General features: G+C 44.9%; 1 long non-coding RNA gene across 1 annotated transcript; it reads left to right on the forward strand.

Annotated features, from left to right (window-relative positions):
- The first annotated feature begins 8984 nt into the window (after nucleotides 1–8984).
- On the forward strand, nucleotides 8985–10021 carry LOC125547795. The gene is made up of 2 exons (XR_007300779.1): nucleotides 8985–9145; nucleotides 9677–10021. It is a non-coding gene; the product is annotated as an uncharacterized LOC125547795 (long non-coding RNA).
- The last annotated feature ends 264 nt before the right edge of the window (nucleotides 10022–10285 follow it).

Here is a 10285-nt window from a genome sequence, read left to right on the forward strand (position 1 = left end):
CATCAAGTTCTACTTTCCTCCCACTTACTTCTTTCGAGAGAAACTCCTTCTCTAGAAAGGATCCATTCTTAGCAACAAAGATCTTGCCTTCGGATCTGAGGTAGAAGGTATACCCAATAGTTTCTTTAGGGTATCCTATGAAGACGCATTTTTCCGACTTGGGTTCGAGCTTTTCAGGTTGAAGTTTCTTGACATAAGCATCGCATCCCCAAACTTTTAGAAACGACAGCTTAGGTTTCTTCCCAAACCATAATTCAAACGGTGTCGTCTCAACGGATTTCGACGGAGCCCTATTTAAAGTGAATGCGGCAGTCTCTAAAGCATAGCCCCAAAATGATAGCGGTAAATCGGTAAGAGACATCATAGATCGCACCATATCTAATAGAGTGCGATTACGACGTTCGGACACACCATTACACTGAGGTGTTCCAGGCGGCATGAGTTGTGAAACTATTCCACATTTTCTTAAGTGTGTGCCAAATTCGTGACTCAAGTATTCTCCTCCACGATCTGATCGTAGAAACTTGATTTTCCTGTCACGTTGATTCTCAACCTCACTCTGAAATTCCTTGAACTTTTCAAAGGTTTCAGACTTGTGTTTCATCAAATAGATATACCCATATCTACTCAAGTCATCAGTGAGGGTGAGAACATAACGATAGCCACCGCGAGCCTCAACACTCATTGGACCGCACACATCAGTATGTATGATTTCCAATAAGTTGGTTGCTCGCTCCATTGTTCCTGAGAACGGAGTCTTGGTCATTTTACCCATGAGGCATGGTTCGCACGTGTCAAATGATTCATAATCAAGAGACTCTAAAAGTCCATCTGCATGGAGCTTCTTCATGCGTTTGACACCTATGTGACCAAGGAGGCAGTGCCACAAGTATGTGGGACTATCATTATCAACCTTACATCTTTTGGTACTCACACTATGAATATGTGTAGCATTACGCTCGAGATTCATTAAGAATAAACCATTCACCATCGGAGCATGACCATAAAACATATCTCTCATATAAATAGAACAACCATTATTCTCGGATTTAAATGAGTAGCCATCTCGAATTAAACGAGATCCCGATACAATGTTCATGCTCAAACTTGGCACTAAATAACAATTATTGAGGTTCAAAACTAATCCCGTAGGTAAATGTAGAGGCAGCGTGCCGACGGAGATCACATCGACCTTGGAACCATTCCCGACGCGCATCGTCACCTCGTCCTTCGCCAGTCTCCGTTTATTCCGAAGCTCCTGCTTTGAGTTACAAATGTGAGCAACTGCACCGGTATCAAATACCCAGGAGCTACTACGAGTACTGGTAAGGTACACATCAATTACATGTATATCACATATACCTTTCGTTTTGCCGGCCTTCTTGTCCCCTAAGTATTTGGGGCAGTTCCGCTTCCAGTGACCACTTTCCTTGCAATAAAAGCACTCAGTCTCGGGCTTGGGTCCATTCTTTGGCTTCTTCCCGGCAGCTTGCTTGCCGGGCGCGGCAACTCCCTTGCCGTCCTTCTTGAAGTTCTTTTTACCCTTGCCCTTCTTGAACTTAGTGGTTTTATTCACCATCAACACTTGATGTTCCTTCTTGACTTCTACCTCTGCTGATTTCAGCATAGCAAATACTTCAGGAATGGTCTTTTCCATCCCCTGCATATTGAGGTTCATCACAAAGCTCTTGTAGCTTGGTGGAAGCGATTGGAGGATTCTGTCAATGACCGCGTCATCCGGGAGATTAACTCCCAGCTGAGTCAAGCGGTTATGTAACCCAGACATAGTGAGTATGTGCTCACTGACAGAACTATTTTCCTCCATCTTACAGCTGAAGAATTTGTCGGAGACTTCATATCTCTCGACCCGGGCATGACCTTGGAAAACCATTTTCAGCTCTTCGAACATCTCATATGCTCCGTGTCTCTCAAAACGCTTTTGGAGCCCCGGCACTAAGCTGTAAAGCATGCCGCACTGAACGAGGGAGTAGTCATCGGTACGTGCCTGCCAAGCGTTCATAATGTCTTGTTCTGCAGGGAGAACAGGTGCGTCACCCAGCGGTGCTTGTAGGACATAATCTTTCTTGGCAGCTATGAGGATGATCCTCAGGTTCCGGACCCAGTCCGTGTAGTTGCTGCCATCGTCTTTCAGCTTGGTTTTCTCTAGGAACGCGTTGAAGTTGAGGACTACGTTGGCCATTTGATCTACAAGACATATTGTAAATATTTTAGACTAAGTTCATGATAATTAAGTTCATCTAATCAAATTATTCAATGAACTCCCACTTAGATAGACATCCCTCTTCTAGTCATCTAAGTATAACATGATCCCAGTCAACTAGGCCGTGTCCGATCATCACGTGAGACGGACTAGTCAACGTCGGTGAACATCTTCATGTTGATCGTATCTTCTATACGACTCATGCTCGACCTTTCGGTCTTCTGTGTTCCGAGGCCATGTCTGTACACATGCTAGGCTCGTCAAGTCAACCTAAGTGTTTGCATGTGTAAATCTGTCTTACACCCGTTGTATGTGAACGTTAGAATCTATCACACCCGATCATCACGTGGTGCTTCGAAACAACGAACTGTTGCAATGGTGCACAGTTAGGGGGAACACTTTCTTGAAATTATTATGAGGGATCATCTTATTTACTACCGTCGTTCTAAGTAAACAAGATGCAAAAACATGATAAACATCACATGCAATCAAATAATAATAGTGACATGATATGGCCAATATCACATAGCTCCTTTGATCTCCATCTTGGGGCTCCATGATCATCTTGTCACCGGCATGACACCATGATCTCCATCATCATGATCTCCATCACTGTGTCTCCATGAAGTTGCTCGCCAACTATTACTTCTACTACTATGGCTAACGCGTTTAGCAATAAAGTAAAGTAATTTACATGGCGTTTCTCAATGACACGCAGGTCATATAAAAAATAAAGACAACTCCTATGGCTCCTGCCGGTTGTCATACTCATCGACATGCAAGTCGTGATTCCTATTACAATAGCATGAACATCTCATACATCACATATGTATCATTCATCATTCATCACAACTTTGGCCATATCATATCACAAACACTTGCTGCAAAAACAAGTTAGACGTCCTCTAATTGTTGTTGCAAGTTTTACGTGGCTGAATTAGGGTTCTAGCAAGAACGTTTTCTTACCTACGTGAAAGCCACAACGTGATTTGTCAACTTCTATTTACCCTTCATAAGGACCCTTTTCATCGAATCCGCTCCAACTAAAGTGGGAGAGACAGACACCCGCCAGCCACCTTATGCAACTAGTGCATGTTAGTCGGTGGAACCGGTCTCACGTAAGCGTACGTGTAAGGTTGGTCCGGGCCGCCTCATCCCACAATACCGCTGAAGCAAGATAAGACTAGTAGCGGCAAGAAAGTTGACAACATCTACGCCCACAACCAATTGTGTTCTACTCGCGCAAGAAGAACTACGCATAGACCTAGGTCATGATGCCACTGTTGGGGAACGTTGCAGAAAACAAAAATTTTCCTACGGTTTCACCAAGATCCATCTATGAGTTCATCTAGCAACGAGTGATCGGATGCATCTACATACCTTTGTAGATCGCGAGCGGAAGCGTTCAAAGAACGGGGATGAGGTAGTCGTACACGACGTGATCCAAATCACCGAAGATCCTAGCGCCGAACGGACGGCACCTCCGCGTTCAACACACGTACGGTCAGCGTAACGTCTCCTTCTTGATCCAGCAAGGGGAAGGAGGGGTTGAGGAAGATGGCTCCAGCAGCAGCACGACGGCGTGGTGGTGATGGAGCTGCAGTACTCCGGCAGGGCTTCGCTAAACTCTATGGAGGAGGATGAGGTGTTGGAGAGGGAGAGGGAGGCACCAAAGGCGTGGATTCAGAGGCCCTCCTTCCCTCACTATATATAGGGGGCCAAGGGGGGGCGCAGGCCCTAGGAGATCCAATCTCCTAGGGGGGCGGCGGCCAAGGGAGGATTCCCTCCCCCCCAAGGCACCTAGGGGGTGCCTTCCCCTTGTGGGACTCTTCCCTTCTTGAACCCTAGGCGCATGGGCCTCTTGGGGCTGGTGCCCTTGGCCCATGTAGGCCAAGGCGCACCCCCTACAGTCCATGTGCCCCCCCGGGGCAGGTGGCCCCACCCGGTGGACCCCCGGGACCCTTCCGGTGGTCCCGGTACAATACCGGTGACCCCAAAACTTGTCCCGATAGCCGAAATAGCACTTCCTATATATAATTCTTTACCTCCGGACCATTCCGGAACTCCTCGTGACGTCCGGGATCTCATCCGGGACTCCAAACAACATTCGGGTTACTGCATATACATATCCCTACAATCCTAGCGTCACCGAACCTTAAGTGTGTAGACCCTACGGGTTCGGGAGACATGTAGACATGACCGAGACGACTCTCCGGTCAATAACCAACAGCGGGATCTAGATACCCATGTTGGCTCCCACATACTCCACGATGATCTGATCGGATGAACCACGATGTCAAGGATTCAAGCAACCCCGTATACAATTCCCTTTGTCAATCGGTATGTTACTTGCCCGAGATTCGATCGTCGGTATCCCAAAACCTCGTTCAATCTCGTTACCGGCAAGTCACTTTACTCGTACCGTAATGCATGATCCCGTGACCAGACACTTGGTCACTTTGAGCTCATAATGATGATGCATTACCGAGTGGGCCTAGTGATACCTCTCCGTCATACGGAGTGACAAATCCCAGTCTTGATCCGTGTCAACCCAACAGACACTTTCGGAGATACCCGTAGTCTACCTTTATAGTCACCCAGTTACGTTGTGACATTTGGTATACCCAAAGCACTCCTACGGTATCCGGGAGTTACACGATCTCATGGTCTAAGGAAAAAATACTTGACATTGGAAAACTCTAGCAAACGAACTATACGATCTTATGCTATGTTTAGGATTGGGTCTTGTCCATCACATCATTCTCCTAATGATGTGATCTCGTTATCAATGACATCCAATGTCCATAGTCAGGAAACCATGACTATCTGTTGATCAACGAGCTAGTCAACTAGAGGCTTACTAGGGACATGTTGGTGTCTGTTATTCACACATGTATTACGATTTCCGGATAACACAATTATAGCATGAATAAAGACAATTATCATGAACAAGGAAATATAATAATAATGCTTTTATTATTGCCTCTAGGGCATATTTCCAACACATGCACCCTTAAAGAGTGGTCTATTCTTATTAAATCTCGATAGTAGTGACACACATATTCATAGTGTTAAAACCAAAAGATGTAGAGTTGATAATGATAGTGCAACTTATTTGTGGCACTGCCGTTTGGGTCATATCGGTATAAAGCGCATGAAGAAACTCCATACTGATGGGCTTTTGGAACCACTTGATTATGAATCACTTGGTACTTGCGAACCGTGCCTTATGGGTAAGATGACAAAAACACCGTTCTCCGGTACTATGGAGAGAGCAACAGATTTATTGGAAATCATACATACAGATGTATGTGGTCCGATGAATGTTGAGGCTCGTGGCGGATATCGTTATTTTCACACCTTCATAGATGACTTAAGCAGATATGGGTATATCTACTTAATGAAACATAAGTCTGAAACATTTGAAAAGTTCAAAGAATTTCAGAGTGAAGTTGAAAATCATCGTAACAAGAAAATAAAATTCCTACGATCTGATCGTGGAGGAGAATATTTGAGTTACGAGTTTGGTGTACATTTAAAACAATGTGGAATAGTTTCGCAACTCATGCCACCCGGGACACCACAGCGTAATGGTGTGTCTGAACGTCGTAATCGTACTTTACTAGATATGGTGCGATCTATGATGTCTCTTACTGATTTACCGCTATCATTTTGGGGATATGCTCTAGAGACGGCCGCATTCACGTTAAATAGGGCACCATCAAAATCCGTTGAGACGACGCCATATGAACTATGGTTTGGCAAGAAACCAAAGTTGTCGTTTCTGAAAGTTTGGGGCTGCGATGCTTATGTGAAAAAACTTCAACCTGATAAGCTCGAACCCAAATCGGAGAAATGTGTCTTCATAGGATATCCAAAGGAAACTATTGGATACACCTTCTATCACAGATCCGAAGGCAATACTTTTGTTGCTAAATTTGGAAACTTTCTAGAGAAGGAGTTTCTCTCGAAAGAAGTGAGTGGGAGGAAAGTAGAACTTGACGAGGTAACTGTACCTGCTCCCTTATTGGAAAGTAGTACATCACAGAAACCAGTTTCTGTGAATTAGTGAGGAAGCTAATGATAATGATCATGAAACTTCAGAACAAGATACTACTGAATCTCGTAGATCAACCAGAGTAAGATCCGCGCTAGAGTGGTATGGTAATCCTGTTCTGGAAGTCAAGCTACTAGATCATGATGAACCTACGAACTATGAAGAAGCGATGGTGAGCCCAGATTCCGCAAAATGGCTTGAAGCCATGAAATCTGAGATGGGATCCATGTATGAGAACAAAGTATGGACTTTGGTTGACTTGCCCAATGATCGGCAAGCAATTGAGAATAAATGGATCTTCAAGAAGAAGACTGACGCTGACGGTAATATTACTGTCTACAAAGCTCGACTTGTCGCAAAAGGTTTTCGGCAAGTTCAAGGGATTGACTACGATGAGACCTTCTCACCCGTAGCGATGCTTAAGTCTGTCCGAATCATGTTAGCAATTGCCGCATTTTATTATTATGAAATTTGGCAAATGGATGTCAAAACTGCATTCCTGAATGGATTTCTGCAAGAAGATTTGTATATGATGCAGCCGGAAGGTTTTTTTTGTCGATCCAAAGGGAGCTAACAAAGTGTGCAAGCTCCAGCGATCCATTTATGGACTGGTGCAAGCCTCTCGGAGTTGGAATAAACGCTTTGATAATGTGATCGAAGCATTTGGTTTTGTACAGACTTTTGGAGAAGCCTGTATTTACAAGAAAGTGAGTGGGAGCTCTGTAGCATTTCTGATATTATATGTAGATGACATATTGCTAATCGGAAATGATATAGAATTTCTGGATAGCATAAAAGGATACTTGAATAAGAGTTTTTCAATGAAAGACCTCGGTGAAGCTGCTTACATATTGGGCATTAAGATCTATAGAGATAGATCAAGACACTTAATTGGACTTTCACAAAGCACATACCTTGACAAAGTTTTGAAGAAGTTCAAAATGGATCAAGCAAAGAAAGGATTCTTGCCTGTGTTACAAGGTGTGAAATTGAGTAAGACTCAATCCCCGACCAATGCAGAAGATAGAGAGATAATGAAAGATGTTCCCTATGCTTCAGCCATAGGCTCTATCATGTATGCAATGCTGTGTACCAGACCTGATGTGTGTCTTGCTATAAGTCTAGCAGGGAGGTACCAAAGTAATCCAGGAGTGGATCACTGGACAGCGGTCAAGAACATCCTGAAATACCTGAAAAGGACTAAGGATATGTTTCTCATATATGGAGGTGACAAAGAGCTCATCGTAAATGGTTACGTTGATGCAAGCTTTGACACTGATCCGGACGATTCTAAATCGCAAACCGGATACGTGTTTACATTAAACGGTGGAGCTGTCAGTTGGTGCAGTTCTAAACAAAGCGTTGTGGCGGGATCTACATGTGAAGCGGAGTACATAGCTGCTTCGGAAGCAGCAAACGAAGGAGTCTGGATGAAGGAGTTCATATCCGATCTAGGTGTCATACCTAGTGCATCGGGTCCAATGAAAATCTTTTGTGACAATACTGGTGCAATTTCCTTGGCAAAGGAATCCAGATTTCACAAGAGAACCAAGCACATCAAGAGACGCTTCAATTCCATCCTGGATCTAGTCCAGGTGGGAGACATAGAGATTTGCAAGACACATACGGATCTGAATATAGCAGACCCGTTGACTAAGCCTCTTCCACGAGCAAAACATGATCAACACCAAAGCTCCATGGGTGTTAGGATCATTACTGTGTAATCTAGATTATTTACTCTAGTGCAAGTGGGAGATTGAAGGAAATATGCCCTAGAGGCAATAATAATGTTATTATTTTATTTCCTTATATCATGATAAATGTTTATTATTCATGCTAGAATTGTATTATCCGGAAACATAATACTTGTGTGAATACATAGACAAACCAAACGTCACTAGTATGCCTCTACTTGACTAGCTCGTTAATCGAAGATGGTTATGTTTCCTAACCATAGACATGTGTTGTTATTTGATTAATGGGATCACATCATTAGGAGAATGATGTGATTGACATGACCCATTCCATTAGCTTAGCACCCGATCGTTTAGTATGTTGCTATTGCTTTCTTCATGACTTATACATGTTCCTATGACTATGATATTATGCAAGTCCCGTTTGCCGGAGGAACACTTTGTGTGCTACCAAACGTCACAATGTAACTGGGTGATTATAAAGGAGCTCTATAGGTGTCTCCAAAGGTACATGTTGGGTTGGCGTATTTTGAGATTAGGATTTGTCACTCCAATTGTCGGAGAGGTATCTCTGGGCCCTCTCGGTAATGCACATCATGTAAGTCTTGCAAGCATTACAACTAATGAGTTAGTTGCAAGATGATGTATTACGAAACGAGTAAAGAGACTTGCATCCCCAGCCGGAAGAAAACAACTGCCGGTGGGAACCCTAGCACATTTGTCTCCTCCTCCCCCGATCTTTACGCTCCCGTAGAGAGCGGTGACAACAGCGGCGGCCCGGGGAGCTCGCCAACCATGGGGGCGCGGCAGCTCCGCTCGCCGGCCAAGCGTGCAGCGGACTGGATCCCGCGCGCTTTGCCGTCGAACGAGGCCTCTGCGTCCGTGCGCCCGCCGATTCGTACGGTGGGAGGGACTTCGCCGGCCACCGCAGCTTTAGGGGACGGCCGCGACGGCCACATACGCGAGCAGCGGCGCGACCCTTTCGATGTGGCGGCGGCGTGCAAGACACGACTGCCGTGCGACGCGCACATCCATAAGCAGGAAGAAAAGGGGGGCGGATCCATTCATTCCGCACGGTGGCCCAAGGGACAGCGGCATCGCGGCACCGGCGTCCTCGCACGGCGTAGGCCGTGCGGACCCCTGAGGGTGGAGACGTCAATGCGACGTCATATGGTGAGCCCCTAGATCCATTCCCCTTTCTTTAATTCTTGTTACAAAAAAATTGTGGATTTGATGGCTAGGGTTTCTGAAAGTTGGGGAATTACTCTTGATTATACATTCTTGACCCCCTTTACCTTATAATGGCTAAAGCGGGTGTAATCAGGTGCTAACTAAAGATACACCTAATGCGGAAGCATGACTACATTAACCAAATAGGGAGAACATGACCATTATCTAATCAGCACTAACCGGTAGCAATTATGGCTTTAACCAAAACAATTTACTTCAATCCTACATCATTAACTTATCAGAGGGCAGTAGACTTATACATAAAACATTATGATGTATAATGACTATCAACTCGAATAGATCATCATTAAACTTGATTTGGGATCTAATCTAGGCATTAAAAAATGTGCTCATGATACCAATGTTAGAAAAGGAACTTTAGGATTATGTAATAGGATCATTTGCCAAGCATTAGGTCACCTAAGATATGATTAACAGAGAGGTTCGTGAATCTTATAAGTGTGCTCGATGCAGGCACAGTACCCCATGATCTCAGTGGCGAGGATGAGCAGCACCAAAGGCGCCGTGTTGATGTAGTCGTGGAGAGGCAGCAGCTCATCCAGGAGCGTCGCCGGAGGCAGCAGGAAGCCGCCGGCACAGCCTTGCGGCGGCCGGTGATGGAAACGGCCTTCCCATTGCTTCAGCACACCCCTAGATCGACAGGGTTCGAGGGAATAAAGGAGCTGGATATAATTTACGTGAACTCCGCTCCATAAGTATCCAGGCCCCACCCTTTATATGTATGCTGGCAATAGGGGACCAAAACCATCTGTTGGTTAGAGGTGCCCCCGATCAGGGCGGTTCTGTTGGGGTCAACAACCACGTACGTTGGTTCGTGGCCCATACCCTTAGCGATACTTTTTACCCGGTCAGAGCCGAGATCAACCAACATTCTCCCCCTTGATCGTTAGGCTCAACTTCATTCGCCCATTCTCCATAGGAATAATATATAAAAGTAAGGTGTTACAACAGCGAATGAAATGGTATTGAACCTCAATACTTATAATACATCAGCCTACTTCAAAATGGAAAACATATTTCTTAAAGGGAGTGGTTTATTTAGAAGGTCCTTGCTTCCAGGAT

The sequence above is a fragment of the Triticum urartu genome, chromosome 3, assembly GCF_003073215.2.
Source record: "Triticum urartu cultivar G1812 chromosome 3, Tu2.1, whole genome shotgun sequence".
Classification (NCBI taxonomy): domain Eukaryota; kingdom Viridiplantae; phylum Streptophyta; class Magnoliopsida; order Poales; family Poaceae; genus Triticum; species Triticum urartu.